The sequence below is a fragment of the Callospermophilus lateralis genome, chromosome X (genome assembly GCF_048772815.1).
Source record: "Callospermophilus lateralis isolate mCalLat2 chromosome X, mCalLat2.hap1, whole genome shotgun sequence".
Lineage (NCBI taxonomy): Eukaryota > Metazoa > Chordata > Mammalia > Rodentia > Sciuridae > Callospermophilus > Callospermophilus lateralis.
In genome coordinates, this window is record NC_135325.1 from 37,602,780 (window position 1) to 37,629,775 (window position 26,996).

At 37.7% G+C, this 26,996-nt stretch overlaps 1 pseudogene; it reads right to left on the reverse strand.

Annotated features, from left to right (window-relative positions):
• Positions 1-20,817: 20,817 nt before the first annotated feature.
• Positions 20,818-21,915, reverse strand: LOC143638431 (histidine protein methyltransferase 1 homolog; annotated as a pseudogene).
• Between the last annotated feature and the right edge of the window lie 5,081 nt (positions 21,916-26,996).

Sequence of the window (26,996 nt, forward strand, 5' to 3'; positions counted from 1 at the left end):
ACCCGCCCAGTCTGGGAGGAAGAGCTGCTGCACAGGGATTGGTTCCCGTGTATTGAGAGGAGAAGCTTGGCCCAGTGGGAACAGCTCCACCTACTGGAAGAGAAGTTAATCAAACTCTAAGACTGCATTTATCAATTTTTTTTTTTAATTTGGGTTTTTTTTTCATTTTCATTTTGTTGTTGCTGTTGTTGTTTTTAAATTTTTTTCTTTTAATTTTTTCTTTTTTTATTATTTTTTAATTTTAATTTTCTTTTTTTATTATTATTTTTTTTAAAAAAAATTTATTTTCTATTTTTTTCCTTTTGTCTTTTCTTTTCTTTTCAATGTTCTTACTCCCACTTCCTTGAATTCTACCTGCTTACTCTCATTTTCTTTAGTGACTACTTCCCTTCCCTTCTAATATCTTTCCTCCCAAGCATCAAACAAATTTATAAGAGTAAACAGTAACTCAGCAGTCAAACAGAACAAGAAGTAACATGAGCAGCATGAAAAAGCAAGGAAGAAAAGGAGTACAAACAATGCAGGACAGCCTAAATATTCAGGAGGACCTAGAGTCATCAGAAAAACGGTCATATAAAGAACTCAAGGAATACCTTAGACAGATGGAATGGAACCTTAAAGAGGATACGAGACAACAAATTCAAACAGTGAAAGAACACATTGAAAATGAATTACATAAACAGATAAAAGAAGAAGTTAAGCATCTTTATCAGGAGATAGAGATAATAAAAAAATCAAACAATAATTCTAGAAATGAAGGAAATTATAAACCAAATTAAAAACTCAAATGAGAGTATCACTAACAGAGTGGAGCACGTAGAAGCCAGAACGTCAGATAATTAAGACAAAAAGAGTCTAGCCAACTCAGAAAGGCTGGTAAAAAATCACAAGAAAAACATCCAAGAGATATGGGATAACATAAAAAAAAAACCAGCCAGACTGCGGCATATTAGTATGTCACAATAAATCTTACTATTACATATGGTTATAATGAACCAAAAAAGCAGTAAAAAGTTTTAGTGGCCTCTTCTCTTTAAAAAATGTTGATGTCAAAAACGAAAGACTAAAGAAAAGTTCCAGAATAAATGAGACTAAATATACATGAAAACAAATTTAATGGATTGGACTCTCAAGTACAAAAGAAAATTCTATAAAATAAGCTCTTGGATTAAGTGGGCATGTAGATGTACATATAGAATGTGTATGAAAACTTTGATATTTATTATTGTCAAGTTTCCTGAATTTAGTAATTGCACAAAGTTATACAACAGACTTACTTTTTCTTTGTTTATACACATACATAGTTTAAAACTCTTTCATAACATTTGAATATTAAATGATTCAGCATTAAGAAGATAAACAAAAATACAGAAAAAGAAAATTAACAAAATATCATTAAGAATATAAAGAAAGATATGAATATCATTATATGACAAAGACAGTGAGGAGGAAAACATTAGCAGTGAGATAGAACAATAAAAATAGTAAGGAGGAAGGTGGACATGAAATCAACATCAAAACATATCAGCAATTAGTGAATCTAGATGAAAGTAAGTTTTAATTGTGGCACTGTTATAATTTTCTGTAAATTGTATTTGTTTGAAACTGTAAACTAAAAATCACAAAGAATATAAACAACCAGATTATGGTTCAGAAAGACAGGAATTAATTTTGTCATATTAGCAGCAATGTGGAATTATCTTTGTGTTGATTTCCCATATTATGAAACCTTATTTGAAATGACAGTCTGTAAATAAAACTACTACATATTTCTCAGAAAGAATGGCTGAGTGGAATTATCATAAGTGATTTTGTAGAAAAAAAAAGAGGTACTTTTAGGTCCAGTAGCCCTCTATGTCATAAATGAATATCACACAGAAGAAAGTACATAATATCAGCAACATAATATTTGTGATTAACAGCAAAATTAATGTTTTAGAGTGACTTTTAAAAAGTAGAGTGGAAAGAAATTAATGAGCATTCTTGTCTGTCATATTCTGAAAAACTCTTCAAAGGGAACTGCTAAAATAATCTATGACTTGAATTATGTAGGTATGTAGCTTGGAAATACTACTTATTCAAGAAATGAGTTCTGTTTTATCATAATCTTGGGATACTTTTGATTTTTCTAATCATAAAGGTTTACAAATATCCACTAAACTCACTTTATTTTTTGTTTTTAAGATTTAATTTTATTTGTTCTTTTTAGATATATACATGTATTTTTATTTTTATTTTATTGATTTTTAATAAATAAATAAGTAATAAATTACAGTGGAATGTGGGCAAGCTGTATGTCACTGTGCTTAATTAACAACTTTTGCACCCCTTCGGGTGAAAGAGTATCAATAAAATAAATAGTATTTATCATTAACTGAGCTCCTTCTTCTTTGATATGTCACTTCCTGGGACAATACTTAGGGATTTGAATTTATACATAAATGAGTATCAAGCATTTTAAGCAAAATAATTCATTTTTTCTTTAAAAAATACATAATGAGAAAACACTATGTTGGATTTGAAGTAAGGTTCTTCTCTATCAGGCAAGTGTTTTTTCTCAGACATGATATCTAACCCTTGCTTTCTCATGTAGAAAATGAGTTAACATTCCCATGCAAATAGACCTTATTATGTTATTTCTATGTTATAAGTATATTGGCTCAGCACTCTCTACACAGGCTAGTATAAAAAAGATACTTCCACTTCTGATGCAATGACTAAGAAATCATGTGCAATATTATGATTAAAATTAAAAATCATTTCCTTGGATTTTCTAATGTAAAGCTAATCCTGAAAAGCAAGGTTTGAAAGACCCACAAAGTTCCAAGGAAAAGGGAACATTCTTTATAGCAAGGGAAAGCATAAAGCTGTAAACCATACTCTCCACTTTCCCAAACAATTTTCAGGAAATGTTTGAAATAGTTTTCCAATGTTTATTTCCTCCTGTTATCGATGATGTCATAATGTATGATACACACATACACCTTACCCCCACAGGCATTTTTCTTGCCCTTCCCATCACCTTGAGCCTCAGGTTGTCCTTCATTTTCTACCTTCTGACTAGGTGTAATATCTTGACTTTGACTTGAAGGATCCTGTTGAGGTGGTTCATCATCAGCCTGCTGGGCCTATTGGAGTGTGCATTGTAAAAATGAAAAGTTTGCTGATGGTACAGTACTAACCTAAATATGCACAACAAATACATATATGTAATCTCAATGAGGGCTAAAGACTTTCTCAGCCAGATTCTATATACTTATTTCTTAAAATATTTTTAGTTGTCAATGAACCTTTATTTTATTTATTTATATGCAGTGCTGAGAATCAAACCCAGTGCCTCACACATGCCAGGCAAGCATTCTACCACTGAGCCAATCCCCCCCCAAGCCTCCTACATACTTATTTCTAACAAAGTTACTCTTCCCAATCTGAGGTAAGTCCCACAGGAGTTAACTGCAATGATTTTGTAAATTACTTTAATCTATGCTGGGAAGAATGTGTGCATTCTACTGTTAGTAAGCATCAGAAGGAAGCCAGCAGGCATATTTCTTGGGAATCTAAGAGCATCCATCCAGGCCAAAACAGAACATAACACTCTTGGATCAATACTTCCTTCAGAAGACCAATTGTAACCCCTTCTCAGCAGGGAAGAATATTATGTGTATCTATAATATTCAACAACATTTTCTCAAAAGTTTCTAGTAACAGAAGACACCAAATGCGAAAGCTCTCACAATGGTAGATTGAACAGAGTGAGCATGATCTTTCTCATTTCTTCTTCCTCTAGCTTTAATTCTTAATCTTCCTTGTCTTCTCATACTTCACACAGAAAGCTAAATAAGAGTAATTTGAAATATGCATTGAGGAGGACAGCATGTTTGACCAACCATGGCCCCTAGATAATGTGTAAACTTTTTTTAATGTATAAAATTCTTTCAACATAAATACCAGGGTAGTTGTATCTCAGTAGGCATCCCCAGTGCTTGCAGAGCCAATATTTTGTCTATGCTGGCAAAGAAACTTCCTTACAGCAAGCACACAGAAAAAGACAGTATATTTTGCATGAGGTTTGCTTAAACAAGTGGATTTCTCATCATGGGGACATATAAGAAAATAGAATTAAAATATGAGTGGCTATTGTTTATGTCATACATTCAGTAACTCTGCATGTTTGCCCCTAAACTATGTTCTTTTACAATGCACAGCATCCTTAATTGCCTCCCAAATTCTCAAGGGCTGTTTTGGTACTATACATAGCGGAGGTAAGATATTGAGATATGGAGCAATATGTACCCACCCACTGATGTTCTGCACATCTAGAGAACATAGACACAACTCCACCTTGTCCCCATATATGTAGTATGCTGTTTTTAAGTCTTTTGGGTATAGACCGAGGAGAGGGATAGCTGGGTCAAATGGTGGTTCCATTCCCAGTTTTCCAAGAAATCTCCATAATGCTTTCCATATTGCAAATTGCACCAATTTGCAACCCCACCAGCAGTGTATGAGTGTACCTTTTTCCCCATATCCTCACCAACACTTATTATTGTTTGTCTTCATAATAGCTGCCATTCTGACTGGAGTGAGATGATATCTTAGAGTAGATTTGATTTGCATTTCTTGTTCCTTACTGCCCAATCTGCTCCCCATCCAGGGTCCCCACTAAAGACTCAGGGATCTGTCTTGGGTCCTGCACACACCTCTAGGATTCCGACAACTCCATCACCTTCACCAACACTCATCCCATGTATAAGGACAACCATACTCAACACAGGCCAACTTACTCCCTCCTCCTTTCCCCTCCACGATCACAAACAGCCATGGCAGTGGTGTCACAGGCAAGAAGGACGACAACCTACAGGTCATTCCTACCTCCAAGCCTAGGTACTTAGCCCGAACTTCTGGAAGCCCACTGGCATCTCCTCACACTCATGAACACTTAGATTCTGACAGTGCTGATCTAAGGAACTACCAGATTACACTCAGCAAAAATGAAGACTTCAGAAAGAATAAAGGCACCACCCACCTTGCCACAGTTCTAGGCACATCTGGAAGTCAGCACCTCTGTAGCAGGGAGCATGCGCACTGAGTCAGGCATTCGAAGTTTGGGACCCATCCCATTCTCACGACTGGTCAGACGAATGCTGTCCCATACAATGAGATTCTCAAGCAACTCTTTTTTTTTCTCCCTGCCCAAACTTACATTCTATACAAGAAATTCTAGAAACTTTGAGGATAGATAGCCCTGGGTTACCCATAGGAAAGGAAGTATTTCATAAAGACCCACTGTGAAAGCAAGAAAAACTATTATGGATCTAAATTCACATGAGACCACATAAAAAGGTCTCAATAGTCAGTCCCTTTTTTGTTTTGTTTCATTTTTTGTCATCTTTGCAATGTCTTCGAATACTGTAGAATAAATGGGTTACCTTGGAGAGTATATTTTGTACATTTATATCTCTGGACTTGTAACAGATTTCCCAGACTGTACCTGTTGTCACTCACCCAAGGTATGCTTTGAAAATATACTTAGATATTGATTCTAGGATCTAGGCTATATATATTGTTGTGTGATGTAGACGGTAGTTATTAGATAATTACCATCATCCCCAAATTTCATCCAAATAAGATAAAGCTAAAATTTTTGTTTAAAGCTCTAAAGGAGCAGATTTTCTTGATAGAGAAACTTGCATCTAATAGGTGAAAAGGCTTCATGGATATAGATTCTGATTCTGAAGTCTAGTATAAAAGGAGATCATTCAAGGTTGGGGATGGGGGTTAGAACTGGAAAGGAATTACAATATACTTTTTCAGGGTTGGTGGACACATGATAACTAGGGTTTTTTAAGTTTATTTAATTGACTATTAATTTTTGTATATTTATGGGGTATCATGAAATTTCAATACATATGTATATCACATGTAATGATCAAATCAGGGTAAAAAGCTTTTCTTCACATCAAACATGTATTTATTTTTTAGGTGTTTATAGAGGTTTTATTACTACCCCAAATTAGAAACAATCCAAATACTCATCAACTGGCTAAATAATAAACCATCTGTGGGGCAAATCTGTGTGATGGAATACTACTCAGTAATAAAAAGAAGTAAGCTACCAATATATGTGCTCAATGGACCAGGGGTTTTCTTTTTTCTTTTTCTTTTTCTTTTTTTTTTTTTTTTTTTTTTTTGCCAGTACTGGGGATTGAACCCAGGGGGCACATTACCACTGAGCTACATTCACCAGCTCTTTTTTTTTTTTATTCTGAGACAGGTTCTTGCTAAGTTGCCCAGGCTGACCTTGAACTTGTGATCTTCCTATTTCAGCCTCCCAAGTCACTTGGATTACAGGTGTGCACCACCATGCCCAGCTCAATGAGTGGATTTTTTCACAATGTTTTGAGTCATTGTAAGAATTTCATTATTACTATTATTATTATTATTATTATCTACTCTGAAATGAAGCAGGGTTTTTTTGTTCTTTTTAGTTATACATGACAGTAGAATATATTTTAACATATCATACATGGAGTATAACTTCCCATTGTTGTGGTTGTACATGATGTGGAGTTATACTGGTTGTATATTCACATATGAACATAAAAAAGGTAAGTCCAATTCATTCTACTATGTTTCTCATTCCCATTCCCACTCACTTCCCCCTATTTACCCCTGTCCAGTCCACTGAACCTCCACTCCTCCCACAACCCCCCATCTATTGTGAGTCAACATCCACATATCAGAGAAAATTTTCTGTCTTTGATTTTTTTTGGAGATTAGCTTATTTCACTGAGCATGATAGCTTCCAGTTCAAGCCATTTACCAGCAAATGCCATGATTTCATTCTTCTTTATGGCTGAGTAATATTTCATTGGGTATATGTACCACATTTCCATTTTTTATTGATTTTATTTTTTTAAAATACATGACAGCAGTGGAATGCATTACAATTCTTATTACACATATGGAACACAATTTTTCTTATCTCTGTAAATAAGGTATGTTCACATCAATTTATGCCTTTATACATGTACTTTGGTTTTTTGCATTACAATTCTTAATACACATATATTCCACAATTTTTCATATCTATGTTTGTATATAAAGTATGTTATACCCAATTCAAGTCTTCATGCATGGACTTTGTATAATGATGTCCATCAACATTCCACCATCCTTGCTAATCCCCTGCCCCCTCCCTTTCCCTCCCACCCCTCTCCCCTATCTAGAATTAATCTAATCCTCCCATGCTCTCCCTCCTTACCCCACTATGAATCAACCTCCTTATATCAGAGAAAACATTCAGCATTTGTTTTTTGGGGGTTTTTTTGGGGGGTGGCTAACTTCACTTAGCATTATCTTCTCCAAAGCCATCCATTTTCCTGCAAATGCCATGATTTTATTCTCTTTTAATGATGAGTAAAATTTCATTGTGTATAAATATCACAGCTTCTTTATCCATTCATCTATTAAAGAGCATCTAGGTTGGTTCCACAGTTTAGCTATTGTGAATTTAGCTGCTATAAACATTGATGTGGCTGTGTCCCTGTAGTATGTTAAGTCCTTTGGGTATAGACCAAGGAAAGGAATAGCTGGGTCAAATGGTGATTCCATTCTCAGATTCCCAAGGAATTTCCATACTGCTTTCCATATTGGCTGCACCAATTTGCAGTCCCACCAGCAATGTATAAATGTACCTTTTTCCCCACATCCTCGCCAACACTTATTGTTGTTTGTATTCATAATAGCTGCCATTCTGACTGGAGTGAGATGTTCACCTCACAGATTGTTTCTTTTTCTGAGAAGAAACTTTTCAGTTTGAATCCATCCCATTTATTGATTCTTGATTTTAATTCTTGTGCTATAGAAGTCTGGTATAGTGATCTGGTATAGTGATGCCACCTGTTTCACTCTTCCTGCTAAGGATTGCTTCAGCTATTCTGGGTCTCTTATTTTTCCAGATGAATTTCATGACTGCTTTTTCTATTTCTATGAGGAATGTCATTGGAATTTTGATCGGAATTGCATTAAATCTGTATAGTGCTTTTGGTAGTAATGTCATTTTGATAATATTAATTCTGCGTATCCAAGAGCTAGGTAGATCTTTTCATCTTCTAAGGTCTTCTTTTATTTCTTTCTTTAGAGTTCTGTAGTTTTCATTGTATAGATCTTTCACGACTTGTATTTTTTAATTGAGCTCCCAAGGTAGCTTGTTAAATGACCTTTTAAAAAGCTCCATGTATTTTTTTCTCCTTTAAGGACAAATTCTTGGACATCTGTTGAGCCCCTGGGTATTTTTCCTTTTACCAGGTTTTTAGTTTGGGCTCTCAGAATCATTGCTTCTGGCAAAAATAAATAAATAAATAAATTTTAAAAATTAAAATCTAATTTTTTAAAGCTAAAGTGGAGACATTTTTAAAACCTGTATACAATGTCTATCATGTCTAGAAAGCAATTTCTAAATGTACCCATAAACAATCTGTGTCAAACATGACACTTTTTCTTAAAATTTAAGATTACCACCCTGATGATACAGACAAGGTTCTTAAAAATGTTTGTGAATGTCATTTTTTAATGCTGGAAGAAAAAATATTCTGTTGTGTCTCATGTAGTATTTAGGATATGCTTCACAAAACTGATTAAAAAGATGAAATCTATACACACACACACAAAGAAAAAGAAACAGATAGTGAGATAGAATGGAATGCCGATATTGTTGGAGATGTACTGGTTGCATCATTTTCACAAATCCAAAATTTTTAAAGAGACATAAAAGAAGAGAGAAGAGAGGGCAGGGAGGCAAGGATGAAAGGAAGCATATATAGGTAGTTGAGTGGGTGGATGGATTCATGCATGTACAAGCGGATGTACATGCATGTACAAGTGGATGGATATACAGATGTGTGGATGGATGAATATAGTAGCTTTGAAAAGGAGACAATTGTCAAGTGTGCTAATGGCATCTGGAGATGTAGCTTGGAGTATGCTATCATGAGATTAGGCAATATGAAGGCCATGGATTGTTGAGAGCCACAGCCGAAGGGGCCCCAGCAAACTTTCAGACTACAAGCTGATGATTGGCTCACAGCGGCCCCAGCAACATCTAGCTGATTGGCTCCTCTGCGGTGATGCTCATTGGGCTGTTTCCCTGCCCTTTCAGACCACGGAGCTGCTCATTGGGGGACTTTTTTGGCTCCGCCCATGCGACCCAGCCAATCGGCCTCAAGAGCAGGAGGATTGTGGGAGGAAGAGGTTGTTGGGGTGTGTGGCTTGTGGGAAGCCGGTGGTGGCAGTTGGGCTCTGAAGGTTTTTTCCTGAGGAGCTGTTTTGTTTATCTTGTGTGGTTCTAAAAATAAAGTTAGCTTCTTTTGACAAGTGGCTCCTGAATTGTGCCCAGCCAGACTGCGGCAATGGATGCCCTTAAAAATCACATTTTTCTATTGGAGGTATTCATGTAGAAGCTCAGTTGAAGTGGTTTCAATGTTTGTATCATGTTTATAGAACAAGAGTAGAGAGGTTTGCTGCTTGGAGCATCAGAGAAATGTGCTCATATGATAAAATGTACTCATATAGTAAGTAAGAAAAAAGAGTATGTTTGTAGTAAGAGAAGAGTTTAGAAGAAATGGGGAGTGTGACAATTCTGGGAAATCTAGAACTGAGAAGGCAGATGGGCATAGGATCCAGGTGAAGGGCTTGTCCTCAACAGGATTCTGTCACTTCCTCCATGATGGACAGCAGAGCTTACTAGTGCAGACCCAGTGTTGGGAAGGAATTAGAGCGCCTCTCTGATTAATTCTGTTTTCTCAAGGAAATACCAGTGAACATTATGAAAATATTTGGTGCTGGTACTTGTGAGGACTACTTAGGTAGAAAATAGAGAAGATACAGGTGTGGCAACAGCAGAGTTTATTTAGGGGTGTTAGGGGAGATTGGGGAAGAGGGAGAAGGAGCAGAAGAGGTGTGTTTGAGGGGGAGAGTTCTGGATAGCTCTGGATAAACTGGCTAAAGAAGGGCCTTGAAAAATGGATAAGGAATGCTGTATAGTGAGTGGACTGGAAGCCTCCCTGAGATTGAAGGCTGTCAATGCAGAAGCATTAGGGGGGAGCTGGAAGAACAGGAGGTGGTGTTGCTGGTGATGAGAGGTGCATGCAAAAAATGAACATCATGGAAGGGGCAGGGTATTCCCTTATGCCCAAGGCATGACCACAGGCAAGGAGACTCTGGAGAGGAGGAGAATATTTCTAAGGATGGAGAGGCTCCAGTGGTGGCCTGCTCAGCTTCACAGACACTGAGGTTGCCAGGTAGGATCAGAGGAATGAGGCTGAAGAGAAAGACCATGAACGTGTCACTTAGGAAGCATATTCCAAATATGTGTTAGTGGGACAAGAGTGAATAAATTGATAGATGGTAGTGATGTAGACAGTAGGGATGATGTCTATTCTCACTGGGAAAACTGATATCACAAAGCTAGGTTCTTAGCAAATATCTCACAAAACTATCAAAATCATTTCCACATGTGAATAACCTCTTTATTTGTAAGCTTTCTAGGTTTTCTGGACACCAAGTTCCAGAAATAAGAAACGCTATCAATTTCAAGACAAGATAATGATTGTGGCCTCATTCTAACTGCCAATTTGAACAGTGTCCAAAGACAATGAGAAATTGGTCTGACCCAATTATCCATGAATTTTTCCTTTGACTTGGTTGCCTTGTCTGTAAACATAGTGTTTACTTGACCTTCAAGTCCTCCCTGCAGTTGGGGTCAACTCATGGCTTCCTTTGAAATAAATCCAATTCTTCCTTGGAGGGAAACTGTGTCTTCATAATGTTTTTAAAGTATCTGGCTCCTGGCCACCTTTATACAGGTATTTTCTGAGCTATTTTCTATGCATAGATGAGACAACCAAAAAATTGATCCCGAAGAATTTATCAGTAAATATATAGCACATCACAGAGTAGCGAGCACCACATAGAGAGTTGAGACAGGATTAGGGAAAAGGATAAGGTAGGCAGGATATTGTTATTTTATTGAAGGTGTGTAGGGAAGGCCTCCCAGAAATGGTGTTGACTGAGTAGAGACCTGGAGGAACTGAGAAAAGAGGTCATGCAATTATCTGGGGAAGCAGAATTCTAGGCAGAAGGAGCAGCACATGTAGCAGCCCTGAGAAGGGAAGTACTTGGTGGGATACTGGATACCAACTAGTCCTGGGATACTGGTAAAGCTCATGCCAAGTTTTGGCACACAGCACTCACTGAAAGGAATGGGATATTCCCATCTCTATTTTTCCCACAACCTGGAAGGAATATGAAGTAGTACCATATTATAGATGTAAACTCAGGAATCAGAGACATGCCTCAGCCTGCCCTTCTGTTCATATATGAAATTACTAAAAGGGGGATGACCTCCTGTTGCATCAGAAAACAGCATTTAGCCTCAGATCTATATGGAGGATGCCATCTACTGAACGTCTGTCAACCTGACAGTATCAATGATAAGTTGTAACATGGTGACCATGGCTATCTTAACATTTCTACATTTTATGGAGGACTACAGGAATGAGGAAGGATCTAGGATGGAAGAGAGGCAGAAGTGAGAAGATGGGAAACAGTGAAGAAAATAGACCCTGATTGGGAAGGAACTCAGGGTTATCTGTGATGGTGACAATGTCCTCAAACTTGCTGGTTGTTACATGAATGTGCAACTTATTCATCATCATTAAAATGCACCATTATATTTCATACAGTCTCAGTAAACAAAAGAAGTAACAAGTCAAACAAAGTGCAATGATACATAGGAGTAAGGTGACTTTCTGGGACTCCTACACAAAGGATCCCAGTGACCCCAGCTTCTGGGTCTAGAGCATAAACTATAGGTGGCTTGCTTCCTTCCCAACATCCCCTGGGCTCAGATCCTGCTTTTTATCCAGTAAGCTAGAGTCTCTCTCAGCCCTATTGGTGAAGACAATGTGAGTAATTGTTTATCCTGTGTCTCCTGACAGCAGCCATGGGAAGGGGACACCCGTCTCTTGGGTCATGGGCAGGTCTGGCCATTCTTGACCTCAGATATTGAAGTTTGTTTACCCATGGGCTTCATCACACCCACCATAAACCAGAACATGTGGATTTGAGAGCTTCATTTAAAAGTCTTTGACCCCATGTCCTGGTAGTGTGACCTGGAGCAAGTGACCTGTCTTCTCTGAGTCTCTAATTCTCATTCATAAGATGGAACCAATGCCCAGCAGGCAGAATATTTGCAGGATTTGGGAAAACATATAATGTAACCTCAACTTGGCCCACATTCTATCCATATAGTGCTCAATGTAACACACCAGGGTAGGCAAGAGCAGGGGCTGGAGCTACACAGTCAAGACTGAATTACATGTTGAGTGACTGGTAATTTACTTAGGCTGTCTGTACCTCCATTTGCTCTTCTGTCATCATGATGATAATGTTCCCTCCTCACAGGCTTTTTGAGGGCAAAATAAGATGACATGGCAGTCACCAAAGGCAGAACCTGCACACTGTTGCCATCCTTTGCTAGAACAGTTTCTAGAGATTAGGACATGGACATGTTTGGGGGCTGTCATTCTGCCTAACATATATACCATCCCTTGGCCAGCCTTTATGGTAAATGTCACTCTTCTCACAACAGGGCCATAGAGATAAACACAGAAGAAATTTTTCTCACAACATGTCCATCCTATAGAGGAAAACAGAATCTGAACAATCAGTTAACAAAGTGATTCCTGATATACTATTGTGATGGGCCATTCTAGATGTAAATCTGATTGGGCTAAAGGATATCCAGATAGCTGGTAAAGCATTATTTCTCAATATGTCTTTGAGGATGTTTATGAAGAGATTTGCATTGGAACCAGTAGACTGAATAAAGAAAGTCTACTCTCACCTAATGTGGGTAGTCACCATCCATTCCCCTGAGGGCCAAGATAAACTGAAAAGACAAATTTAAGAACTTAAAAGGCAAATTTTCTGTTCCTTCTAGAGCTGTGACACTCGTCTTCTCTTGCCCTGGACATCAAATCTCCAGATTCTCAGGCCTTCAAACTCTAGGAGTTACACCATTGACTCCCCTGTTTGTCAGTCCTTTAGAGTCAAACTAAATTACACCACTTGCTTCCTGGTTCTCTAGCTTGCAGAAGGTAGTTAGTTCTTGGTGCTTCTCAGTCTCCAAAATCACATGAGCCAATTTCCATAATGAATCCCCTCTACAGATACCTGTATCTGTATCTATAGGTGTATCCTATTGGTTCTGCTTCTCTAAAGAACCCTGATACAAAAATCCATTTATTCACTGTGATTTTGTACCAGATCTTGGCTGGCCATTTTACATGACTCACAAAACCCAGAAGTATAAATTTTACTGTTATCTCTCCTTTACAGGTGGGCAGGCCTTCTGTGTTCTCATCAACCCTGAACATAGTCCTTTTCAAGGGCCTTCCTAATCATCATCTCTTTATTCCTCCTTATATCTAGGTCCAGCAACTGAATCTTACAATGGCCCCTGCTCTCTCTGTCCACAGCCCTCAACCTACAGTCACCTGCTCACGTTCTATAACTCCTCCATTTCCTATTTTGGGTGTGTCTGGTGCAGGGGAGGCCAGGTCCACACCTGAGCTTCTTGATAAGTGAAAGTGACTTTTCCTTTCACTCAGAGAAATCTGACTATAACCTTTGGCTGGAGGATCCTAACTAATACAATGATTCATGACATTAATACCAGCATTTACTTCACCATGATTTTGTAGCAGACACTAAGCACTTTACATTTATCATGCATTCCTCACACTAAATCTAGAACTGAAATTTGTAGCCCCATAGTGGCTCTGGTACCATGGTGAGATCTTAATGTCACCAGTCACAGCTCAGTCATAGACAGTCCACATTACAATGATATCCACTTAAGCCAGCAGGAGACCATTTTGTGGTATTGGGGCACTCTATCACCAAGCTATACCCCCAGCTGTCAAGTGCCCTCTGTGAACTGTGCATGAATCAAACCAGCGTCAAAGCCATTAGGTGAGAAAGTCTAGTATCTGGGAACTCACAGTTACACTCTTACTGATGAGATCACCCAGTACATGTGAAATTCCTACCTAGCTCTGCCAGGTTCCACACAGCACCAAGATAGGGTGACCTGCTGAAGCCAGATAGACACACAGCTTCTCAGAGATGGGTGTGGCTTGCCAAAATGCCAGTCAACCTGTTTGCTGCAAGTCTCTGGCCAGGCCACACCCAGAAGAAAGACTCCTCCCTCTGAAACCTGCCTTTAATGTACTCCCTTAAATAAACAACTGGAGGCATTTTCTAGGTGTTTAGTTCCAGCTCCTATCAGAGCTGGAGAACCTAACAGGCAACCTGCTTTTAAAACCTATTTTTTGACTCTGCCTATAATTCTTCACTATTTGAGACTTATTTTTCTCAGGTGGCTTATTTCTTTCTGATCAGGAAAAATTATCCTAGCAGGGTGCTGGCTGCCTGTAATATCCAACCATCTCCATTTTATTGAGACAGGGTCTTAACTAATTTGCCCAAGCTGGCCTCAAACTTGCAATCCCACTGCCACAGTCTCCTAAATCACTGGGATTACAGGTGTGTACCACCATGCCTACCACAGCAGGGTACTTCTCATCTGTAAGACAGGGAAAACCACAGAGAAAATGGAGAAGTCTTAAACATTTACTCCTACACGAGCCCCAGGGCAAGATGTACATCACCGCCTCCTTCTGTGTGTATTGTGGACAGCTGGAAGGAGACTTGGGCCAGCTCTACCCCTTCCTCCAGAAGGGCCCTGATTTTGGTTAGTGATATTTGGAGTTTTCTGCAGATGACCTCCATTTTCCTCTTCTCTTCCTCCACTTTTCCTTTCACCATGAGCTCATTTCTTTGGTTAAATAGAGATTCTTATATTTTTTAATCTTCCTCTTCTAAAGTTAGCATTATTGGTTTTTAGTTTTCTCAAGATGTACTGGCTGCTTGGGCATGGTGGTTGCATGCCTATAATCCCAGCAGCTCAGGAGGCTGAGATAGGAGAATTGTGAGTTCAAAGCCAGCCTCAGCAATGGTGAGGTACTAAGCAATTCATGAGACCCTGTCTCTAAATAAAATACAAAACTGGGCTGCAGATGTTGCTCAGTGATTGAGTGCCCCTGAGTTCAATCCCTGGTACACCTCCCCCTGCAAAAAAAAATGCACTGCCTATTCAGCCTGTACCATGGACAGTCAGACTATAACTTGGCCAGTTGTAAGGACATAGGCATATATCCTGAAGGCACTGGGATCAATCTCAACAGAAGACCTCCAACTCCTCCCAGCCACACCCTAGACAGCATCCAGTTCTTCCTGTGGGCAGCCCTTCTTAGGGTCTGAATGCTGGTTGGATAGCCCCTAGTTGGAGTGAATAGATGACCCAATCATCCTAGGCTGAGAAACTGGACAGAAGAATCCCTCAGATGAGGAAGAAGCAGAAAATCTCCATGAGGCTTGAGCATCCACTCAAGCAGTTGAAAAGCACCCTACTCACCACATGACAACTGAACTGCTGTGCTGCTACAGACCCAGCCCCTGACTTCTATGGGCTTAATAATTTCCTCAGTTGCTTAATAGGCATATTGGCATTCCCAGCATGCAGAGGATACTCATGAGTGGAGGGGAGCTGAAGTAATGAGAAAGCAGTCCTAGCCCAGGAGAAGGAGGAGAGGGTCAGAATCAGTGGGAAAAACTGACTTGGGCCAATTCAGGCATTTCCAGGGGCTGGCTTCTGGGATGTACTCAGAGCAACCAGGTAGAGGAGAACTCTGAGGCTATGATGAGAACCATGGGCCCAGGACCAGGTGAGGTCATCTCTCTAGTGCCCTGGAGCAAGCACCTTCATGGTTGTGAGCTCCTTTCTTTTTGTTCTTGTCTCTGCCCACAAGGAACCCTAGATGAGCTCGCTAAACTTACTGATGCAGTGGTTATTGAGGCCCACATGCCATTAGAGTTGTGAGCCATCATCACAACAGCCACCAGGGGAACACTTGTGTAATTTATCCAGCAGTGGCTCACACAATCTGAGATGATTCTGATGACATGTGATTGTTTCTCATCACCACAGTTTACTCAGTAATTCTTCTACTGGATAAGTATTTATTTTCTTACCATGGTAAACCAACTATGATGATCTTTCCTATACAATAATATTCAAACAGTAGTCCTATTTTTTAAAGCTAAAAACTGGAAACAACCCAATCATACACCTATAAGAAAATGCATAGGGCTGGGGATGTGGCTCAGCGGTTGAGCGCTCGCCTGACACGTGTGAGGCCCTGAGTACAATCCTCAGCACCACATAAAAATAAATAAAATAAAGGTATTGTTCCCAACTACAACTAAAAATTTTAAAAAAAGAAAATGCATAAATGAATGTGTCACATTCACACCATGAAATACTAAACAGCTATGAAAAGGAATGAAACAAGCCATACAGAGAATAATAATGTTAAGTGAAAGAATACAGATACAAATGAAAATATGCTATATGATTCCCTGTATATATGACTCAAAAGAAAATAGTAGTCATGTTTAGGCATACAAACACTTGTGTCAATTTTATAGAAAGCAAGGATTCTTACCTGCCTGATAGGCAATTTCTTTCTTTCTTTCTTTCTTTCTTTCTTTCTTTCTTTCTTTCTTTCTTTCTTTCTTTCTTTCTTTATTTTTTATTTCTTACATACATGACTATAGTGGAGTGCATTATAATCATAATTATACATTCACAGCCCAATTTTTTGTAACTCTGTATATAAAGTATGTTCACGCCAAATTATGCCATTATACATGAGCTCTCTTATTATTTTTTATTACATTTCTTAATACACTTTTATACCACAATTTGTTGGACACAATACCTTTATTTTATTTATTTATTTTTATGTGGTGCTGAGGATTGAACTTAGTGCCTCGCATGTGCAAGATGAGTGCTCTACCACTGAGCCATAACCCCAGCCCTGATAGGCAATTTTTAACAAAAATTATACATTAGTGTTGGCATAGTTCTATGTATTGTAGCAAATGTATAGATTCATATAAATACTACCACAATCAATATACAGAACTTTTGAATTACTCCAAAAAGTGATGCAAACGTTCTGTATATTTTTATAATCCCTATGTAGTCACTCCCTTCCTCCACCCCTAAGCCCTGGCAACCACTGACCTGTTATTCATAACTATACTCTTTTTTAAGAACATTCTACAAATGGAATAATTTAGCCTGAAATATTTTATGATTGCTTTCCTTATTTGGCATAGTGCCTTGGAGTTTTGTTCAAGTTGTCATTCGTATTGTTCTGAGTGATGTTCCACTATATGGATATACCAAATTGTATTTTATTCATTCTCCCATTGAAGGACATTTGGGTTATTTCTGGTTTGGATGATGATGAATAGAGCTGCCATAAACATGTGTACATAGATTTTGTGTGACCATAAATTTCCTTTCTTCTAGGGTACATACCCTAGATGTCTAATTTTTCCAGAACCATTTATGGAAAATACTATCCCCTTTTTATTGGCTCCCCACAAAACTATGGCCATTTTTTACAAAGATATATGTAATTACAGCTATGTGTAACACTGTCACAATTATTCTAGTATTAATCTTGAATTCTGTTTGCAAAAAATTTTGGTTATTCTTGTTATTTTCCCTTTCATTTTAGAACCACTTAGTTTGTATCTACAAAAAAAATCCTGCTTCAATGTTAATTAAAATTGCATTAAATCTATCATCAATTTGGGAACGATTGGCATCATACCTTTATAAATCTAGAAAGCCATTAACACAGTTGTCCCTCTCTTTATGGAAATCTTTAATTTCTTTCATTAGTTGCTGGTGACTTCACCATGTGAACTGCATATATTTTGTTAGGTTTTTTAAGAAGCAGCTATTATATATAATATTAGGGGTTATTGTTGGGTCTAAACCCTGGCTCCATGACGTAATCTTCTAGGGACTTTTAAAAATCAATTGTCTAGGAAGGGGCTTGGGCATCAATATTGCTTCATAGCTTCCTAGATGGTGACTCCAATCCTACTCTCTGGGTCTATCTTCCCCAACTGCACCCATTCCCCTATCAAAATGTATACTTATGGGGCTGGGGATGTGGCTCAAGCGGTAGCGCGCTCACCTGAATGCGTGCGGCCCGGGTTCGATCCTCAGCACCACATACAAACAAAGATGTTGTGCCTGCCGATAACTAAAAAATAAATATTAAAATTCTCTCTCTCTCTCTCTCTCTCTCTCTCTCTCTCTCTCTCTCTTTAAAAAAAAATGTATACTTATCTATCAATTACTTGAGAAAAGATATAATAAATTCATCTGCAGTAAGGCATTGATAACTGATAGAAGTTGAATATGTTAACTGTGGATGGGATTTTCATTTTAATTGTAAGTTTTTTATTAGTGCATTATAGTCCTACATAACTATAGAGTTCATTTTTATATATTCATAAATGCACTTAACATAATTTGGTATGTGCTTATATGAATATATCACAATGAATTCTATTTTTATGTATAACTCTAATGCACCAATTTCAACAACAATAAATAAATAGAAGGAAGACCAATAGAGTAGATGAGAGTATGGGGAGAGGGAGCAGGGAAGGAAAGGGGAAGTACTGGGGATTGATTTATGATTTGAAAAAAATTAAAGGAAATTTTTAAAGCTGAAATTCAGGCATGGGAGGATTCAGCTGGATTGAAAGTTTTCCAGACCCAAATTCAATCAATGTCAATCATCATTTTGTAGTGCTAATAACAATAATTTATTTGTAAAATATATCACCACATTTGTAAATATCAGCCTCCTTGTTTTTAGTTATAGCTTTTAATGCTCATACCTATAATTCCAGCCTTGATTCTGTAGATTCCCTGTTACTTTCACTAAAAGATAAAGTCCCAATTCACAAATTTAAGTTGTTGGGAATGGCAGAAAGGATTTGGTGGCTTGGGCAGACAGTCTCGGATATTTATATTCAAATAGATAATTAACTAGAAATTGTGGAACAATTTCACTAAAGACTACTTTCGACACCTCGTCGGATATGAAGATGATAAACATTTCACACTTACAAGCTGAAAGGTTGAAATGTTTCAATTTGGAACATACTAGCAAATGGATCTAATCTTTTCTTTGGTTGTATTCAGCTCTGAAAGGCATTTTTTTCCCATTTCATTTCAGCACGTGGATGTGGTTTTAGAATATGACATTTTTTTCTCTGATAAGGGAAAAAATCACCACATCAAACTTTTAGTGATTAAACCATTTGTACCATATTTAATTCACCCAAATAAATCTTCATATCATTTAATATTTAAGCCCTGAAGTGATAAGCTCAAGCTGTTTAAAATGTAGAATATATTGCCAAAATATCTCTTGAGAAATTCAATTGAATTCATATAGATGATTTTTTCTGGTATTATCACTGTTATGAAAAAATACTTTATGTTCCACTGTCAAAAATCTTGGGGGAATATCTTTCCCTTGATAGTCCTCATAAATCAGTGTTGAAAGATAGACTTGTTCTTCACTGCCCATTTCTTCATTTGACATCATGAAAAGATGAACACTCAAATAGAGGTTGTATTATCATAATCCCAGTCTTGCCTCTTTTTCAACACTGGATCAAAGTCACAAGGGATCTTACAGACCACCCATGTTTCTTGAAGGTAACTAAGTATAAACTGACATTAAGCAAAACATCTTTTTTTCATGGGGCTTTAGCATCCTTCCTTGTTACATGCATAACTGTTGCTTTGTCAGGCTGATTTCACCTTGATTTGTTTTTCTGATATTTATCAAGCATCATAAAATGATCTTTAAATACATGGGTGTTATATTCTTTTGTAGGCTGGTTTTTCCATAACAATGGAATAAAAGTTCAATGGCGATTCTCTTGCATATGTGTATCAGATATTTCAACTGAAAATATGCCATAGCATGTTCAAGTTTTATAAATTGTTCTTGCACTGTGTCATCCAATGGTATTATACAATATGACAGTAATAAAAAAATTGTGTCAAAAATGCATGCTGAACTTTTTCTTAATATAATAGATACCACAACTTCATAGTTATAGATTTGTAGAAATAGTGTTAGAAGCTGATTGTGGTGGTGCACACTTATAATATCAAGGGCTACAGTGGCTGAAGCAGAATGATCACAAGTTCAAGGCCAGCCTCAGAAGTTTAGTGAGGCCCTAAGCACCTTAGGGAGATCTTCTCTCAAAATTAAAAAATAATAATAATAACAAATTAAAAACGATCTAGGTATATAGCTAAGTGGCAATGCAATTCTGGGTTCCATCTCCAGTACTACAAAAAAGAAAAAGAAAAAGTAGATTTTTTTGGATGTCATTGTAGTTTAAGCATGTTATCTCCCTGTAATAATAATATTCATCAATTTAGTATGGGAAAGTATATGTTCTTTTTTCTATAGACATTGGACTGAATGACAGAGATATCTTTGTGCTTTGTATGAAAAGGTTATAAAACCTACAGTGGCATTGTTGAATGAAGTTTCATAACACAATATGAACACCAAATAAATCAGTATTCCAATATTCATTATTTTAATTCCTCTTCACTAATTTCTGGAGGGTTTCCTATTCCTGTTTTCGGTCATCATACACGCACATTTACTTGTCCAAATGCATGTATCTTTGCATTCCATATTTACCTCAAAGGCAAGCTCACTATGTTATTTTGGGGGGGGGAGGGGTCATTCTGTTTATTTCACTTAGGAGACTCCATGAATATTAACCAGGCTGCTTAAAAGTCATTTCAATTAGGAATCTCTTTAGCTCTTCATCCATTATTTTGAGTATTCTAGTCTCAAGTATATCCCTTCCTTCTATAAACTTCTGGAAGAGATGAACACCTCCACCAACACCAAAATAATGGACCTTGCTGGCCAGAAGAACCCGCCCATTTTCACCCAGCAGTCTGTGGAACGCCTGGTGCAAAGCACTATAGTAATCTGAGTTATAAATGGTTTCTTAGGTGAGAATGAAGTCATATTTTACAAAGAGTTTTTCACTGCTTATTACAAGCTTACAAAACTCAGACCACTCCCCAGAAAAGAAATGGCACTTGCACAATTCCTGGGCTACTTTTGATTTCCTTTTTGTATCTGGTTCATTTACATCATTTTCTTCCTCTTCCAAAGTGGAGTTAGCCACTACATTAGGTAGGGTCACTTCATCAATCACCAAATTGTTATAATCTTGAAAATTAATTTCTCTGGCCCCTCCCTTGAGTGTAGTTATACCCAGCAATCCCGATCTACAGCCAAGATCCAACACTTTTTTTTTCCCAGCAGATTTCACATTGGCCTTTGTGAAATAAGCCAGGAGGTCAAAGGTACATACCCAGATTTTTAAGCCTCCTTCATAAACACCTGTAATCAGATCAGAGTGTGTTGAAAAGCTTTCTGAAATTATGTTTTCTCCAGGGAAGTTCTCTTTCAACAAGGTGGTTTTCACTATGTCCACAGGCTGGAAACCTGGCAATATTTCTATGACTTTATTTTCCAGCACTTTCTTCAAATCTCTAGGCACAGCATGCTCTTTGGCAAGTCTCAAGCAAAGCTGTTCAGTTCGTCATGTGGCCCAGAACCCCCTGAGCTCTCAGCTGCCCTGGGTGGGACCGCATCTGAAGGGTGAGGGCTGCATTCCCCACTGACTTGTGCTTCCCCAGGTACTCCTGGGGCTATGTTTTCTGTTCGAGTGTTCTCCCTTTTGACTTTCTGACGCTGATGATGCTTTCGAGGAATCCAGAGTCAAATCTCCATCCCCAGCAGGCGCTAATTCATTTTCCAGATGGTCTTCTATAGTGAAATTAAATTGAAATTTCATCCTCTTATTAAATGCACACCAGTCTTGAGTTCAAAGGAAGATTCTTCGACTTCTGGACAGAATTTGATGACACACAGAAACCTACCTCAATTATTCAGTTAGTTCTTTTGGGGTCGATTCCTCTTTAGCTGCTTATACACCATTACAAAGATTTCCAAAGACTTTTTAGAGGTCTTTGCTCCTCTTTGAATTTAGCCCTCGCAGAAGCACCCAGCTCCAGGTAAAGCCAACCACCACCTAGACATGGGGATGCCTTTGGGTCACTATGTCTTAAATGTCACTTTCAGTTGCTATTAATTTTTATCACTATATTTATACTTCAATGAACCACATTTGAGCCATTGATGCATTTTGTGAATTAAGGATAAAATGGTAACCATGAAACATGCAAAATTAAGAATATAACCAATGACAAGAAAAATGACATGATATAAACATCTTGTTAGCTAAATGTTAGCTAAGATGAACCAGTCATATCCATTCTCACGTACTTATGACATTCTGGTGAGAACACTTAAAATCTTTTAGCAATTTTGAAATATACAACATGCTATTATTGACTAAAGTTACCATGCTATACAAGAGATGACCAGAAGTTTTTCCTCCTAATTGAAACTTTTTACTTCCTTACCAACACCTCCCCTTTCTCCATTCACACTCCCTAGCCCCTGGTAACCCCCATTCTATTTGCTTCATCTATGAGTTTGCCTCTTCAAGATTCCACATAAAAGTGAGGTCATGCTGGGTGTTGTGCCACATGCCTGTAATTCCAGCAACTTGGGAGGCTGAAGCTAGAGGATCACAACTTTGAGGGGCAAACCTGGGCAATTTAGTGAGAGATTAAAAAGTTGAAAGGGTTGGGGATGTAGTTCAGTGGTAGAGTGTAAATAATAGTAATAATAATAATAATGATAATAAAATCAAGGCCATACAGTATTTGTCTTTCTGTGGCTGGCTTTTTTATTTCACTTATCATAATGTCCTTTAGATGCATTCATGTTGTTGCAAATCACAGGATTTCCTTCTTTTTAAATAAATATTATTCCATTATGTATACATGCCATAGTTTCTATATCAAATCATCTCTTGATGGACACTTAGGTTGTTTCCATATTTTAGCTATTGTGAACAGTGCTGCTTGAACATGGGAGGTCAGATACCTCTTCAACAAATTTACTTCAATTCCTTTGGATATATATCCAACATATTCTTTGTAGTGTTTGCATAACCACACCTATTATTGCCACTTTGATATTTCTAGAAAAAATCATAATTATTCAGATTTAACTCAGTCCCCAAATTTTGCCACAGAATGTAAATACATTCAATTATCAGAAAGTAAAGCAATATATTGTTGGGAACTGCCACATGGGAAGTGAGTGCTCCTTAGCTTGGAGCAATGAGAGTGTGGAGATGGGGCAAGCCAGCCAAGGGTTTTGTGTGTGTGTGTGTACTATGAGCATTGAGCGTACAGGGTGGACTGAACTGACGTTGCCCCTCTATTTGTGCGGGTGACATAAGCATCTTTTTGCTTGCTTTGCCTATAATCCCCACACAACACATGAGGTGGGTGTGGCCTTCCTAGATGTCAGTCAGCCTGCTCACAGCAATTCAATTCCAGGGTGGCTTTTCTTTTTCCTTTTTTTTTTTATTGGTTATTCAAAACATTACAAAGATTGCAGAATCACATCGGTTACACATCCACATTTTCGCATAATGCCATAATAGTAACTGTTGTATTCTGCTACCTTTTCTATCCTCTACTATCCCCCTCCCCTCCCCTCCCATCTTCTCTCTCTACCCCATCTACTGTAATTCATTTCTCTCCTTATTTTTTTCCCATTCCCCTCACAGCCTCTTATATGTAATTTTGTATAACAATGAGGGTCTCCTTCCATTTTCATGAAATTTCCCTTTTCTCTCCCTTTCCCTCCCACCTCATGACTCTGTTTAATGTTAATCTTTTCCTCCTGCTCTTCCTCCCTGCTCTGTTCTTAGTTGCTCTCATTATATCAAAGAAGACATTTGGCATTTATTTTTTAGGGATTGGCTAACTTCACTTAGCATAATCTGCTCTAATGCCATCCATTTCCCTGCAAATTCCATGATTTTGTCATTTCTTAGTGCTGCATAGTACTCCATTGTGTATAAATGCCACATTTTTTTTATCCATTCATCTATTGAGGGGCATCAGGGTTGGTTCCACAGTCTAGCTATTGTGAATTGTGCTCCTATGAACATCGATGTGGCAGTATCCTTGTAGTACGCTCTTTTAAGGTCTTCGGGGAATAGTTCGAGAAGGGCAATAGCTGGGTCAAATGGTGGTTTCATTCCCAGCTTTCCCAGGAATCTCCATACTGCTTTCCATATTGGCCGCACCAATTTGCAGTCCCACCAGCAATGTACAAGAGTACCCTTTTCCCCACATCCTCGCCAGCACTTGTTGTTCTTTGACTTCATAATGGCTGCCAATCTTACTGGAGTGAGATGGTATCTTAGGGTGGTTTTGATTTGCATTTCTCTGACTGCTAGAGACGGTGAGCATTTTTTCATGTACTTGTTGATTGATTGTATGTCCTCCTCTGAGAAGTGTCTGTTCAGGTCTTTGGCCCATTTGTTGATTGGGTTATTTGTTTTCTTATTGTTTAATTTTTTGAGTTCTTTGTATACTCTGGATATTAGGGCTCTATCTGAAGTGTGAGGAATAAAAATTTGTTCCCATGATGTAGGCTCCCTGTTTACCTCTCTTATTGTTTCTCTTGCTGAGAAAAAACTTTTTAGTTTAAGTAAGTCCCATTTGTTGATTCTTGTTATTAACTCTTGTGCTATGGGTGTCCTATTAAGGAATTTGGAGCCCGACCCCACAATATGTAGATCGGAGCCAACTTTTTCTTCTATCAGATGCAGAGTCTCTGATTTGATATCAAGCTCCTTGATCCATTTTGAGTTAACTTTTGTGCATGGCGAGAGGAGGGGATTCAGTTTTATTTTGTTGCATATGGATTTCCAGTTTTCCCAGCACCATTGGTTGAAGATGCTGTCCTTCCTCCATTGCATGCTTTTAGCCCCTTTATCGAATATAAGATAATTGTAATTTTGTGGATTGGTTTCTGTGTCCTCTATTCTATCCCATTAGTCCACCTGCCTGTTTTGGTACCAATACCATGCCATTTTTGTTACTATTGCTTTGTAATACAGTTTGAAATCTGGTATCGCTACACCTCCTGATTCACACTTCCTGCTTAGAATTGCTTTTGCTATTCTAGGTCTTTTATTTTTCCATATGAATTTCATGATTGCTTTATCTATTTCCACAAGAAATGCCATTGGGATTTTGATTGGCATTGCATTAAACCTATAGAGAACTTTGGGTAATATCACCATTTTGATGATGTTAGTTCTACCTATCCATGAACAGGGTATATTTTTCCATCTTCTAAGATCTTCTTCTATTTCTCTCTTTAGGGTTATGTAGTTTTCATTGTATAAGTCTTTCGCCTCTTTTGTTAGGTTGATTCCCAAGTATTTTTTTTTTTTTGAGGATATTGTGAATGGAGTGGTTTTCCTCATTTCCAGTTCAGAAGATTTGTCGCTGATATACAGGAATGCCTTTGATTTATGCGTGTTGATTTTATATCCTGCCACTTTGTTGAATTCATTTATTAGCTCTAGTAGTTTCTTTGTAGACCCTTTTGTGTCTTCTAGGTATAGGATCATATCATCCGCAAATAGTGATAATTTAAGTTCTTCTTTTCCTATCTTAATGCCTTTAATTTCTTTTGTCTGTCTAATTGCTCTGGCCAGTATTTCGAGAACTATATTGAATAGAAGTGGTGAGAGAGGGCATCCCTGTCTTGTTCCAGAATTTAGAGGGAATGCCTTCAGTTTTTTTCCATTTAGAATGATGCTAGCCTGAGGCTTTGCATATATAGCTTTTACAATTTTGAGGTAAGTTCCTGTTTTCCCTAGTTTTTCTAATGTTTTGAACATAAAGGGATGCTGTACTTTGTCAAATGCTTTTTCTGCGTCTATCGAGATGATCATATGGTTCTTATCTTTAAGTCTATTGATGTGGTGAATAACGTTTATTGATTTCCGTATATTGAACCAGCCTTGCATCCCAGGGATGAATCCTACTTGATCATGGTGCATGATCTTTTTGATATGTTTTTGTATACGATTTGCCAGAATTTTATTGAGGATTTTTGCATCTAAATTCATTAGGGATATTGGTCTGTAGTTTTCTTTCTTTGAGGTGTCCTTCTCTGGTTTGGGAATCAGGGTGATATTGGCCTCATAGAATGAATTTGGAAGTTCTCCTTCTTTTTCTATCTCCTGAAATAGATTGTGGAGTATTGGTATTAGTTCTTCTTTAAAGTTCTTGTAAAACTCTGCTGTATATCCATCCGGTCCTGGGCTTTTCTTGGTTGGTAGTCTTTTGATGGCTTCTTCTATTTCCTCACTTGATATTGGTCTGTTTAGGTTGTTTATATCTTCCTGACTCAATCTGGGTAGTTCATATGTCTTAAGGAATTTATCGATGCCTTCACTATCTTCTATTTTATTAGAGTATAGGGTTTCAAAATAGTTTCTAATTATCTTCTGTATTTCTGAATTGTCTGTTGTGATGTTGCCTTTTTCATCCCGTAAGCTAGTAATTTGGGTTCTCTCTCTTCTTCTCTTTGTTAGTGTGGCTAGTGGTCTATCAATCTTATTTATTTTTTCAAAGAACCAACTTTTAGTTTTGTCAATTTTTTCAATTGTTTCTTTTGTTTTGATTTCATTGATTTCAGCTCTAATTTTAATTATTTCTTGCCTTCTACTGTATTTGCTGCTGATTTGTTCTTCTTTTTCTAAGGCTTCGAGGTGTAGGGTGAGGTCATTTATTTGTTGGCTTTTCTTTTTTTTAAGGAATGAACTCCATGAAATGAATTTTCCTCTTAGTACTGCTTTCATAGTGTCCCAGAGATTTCGATATGTTGTGTCTGAGTTTTCGTTTACCTCTAAGAATTTTGTAATTTCCTCTTTGATGTCTTCTGTAACCCTTTTTTCATTCAGTAGCATATTATTTGATCTCCATG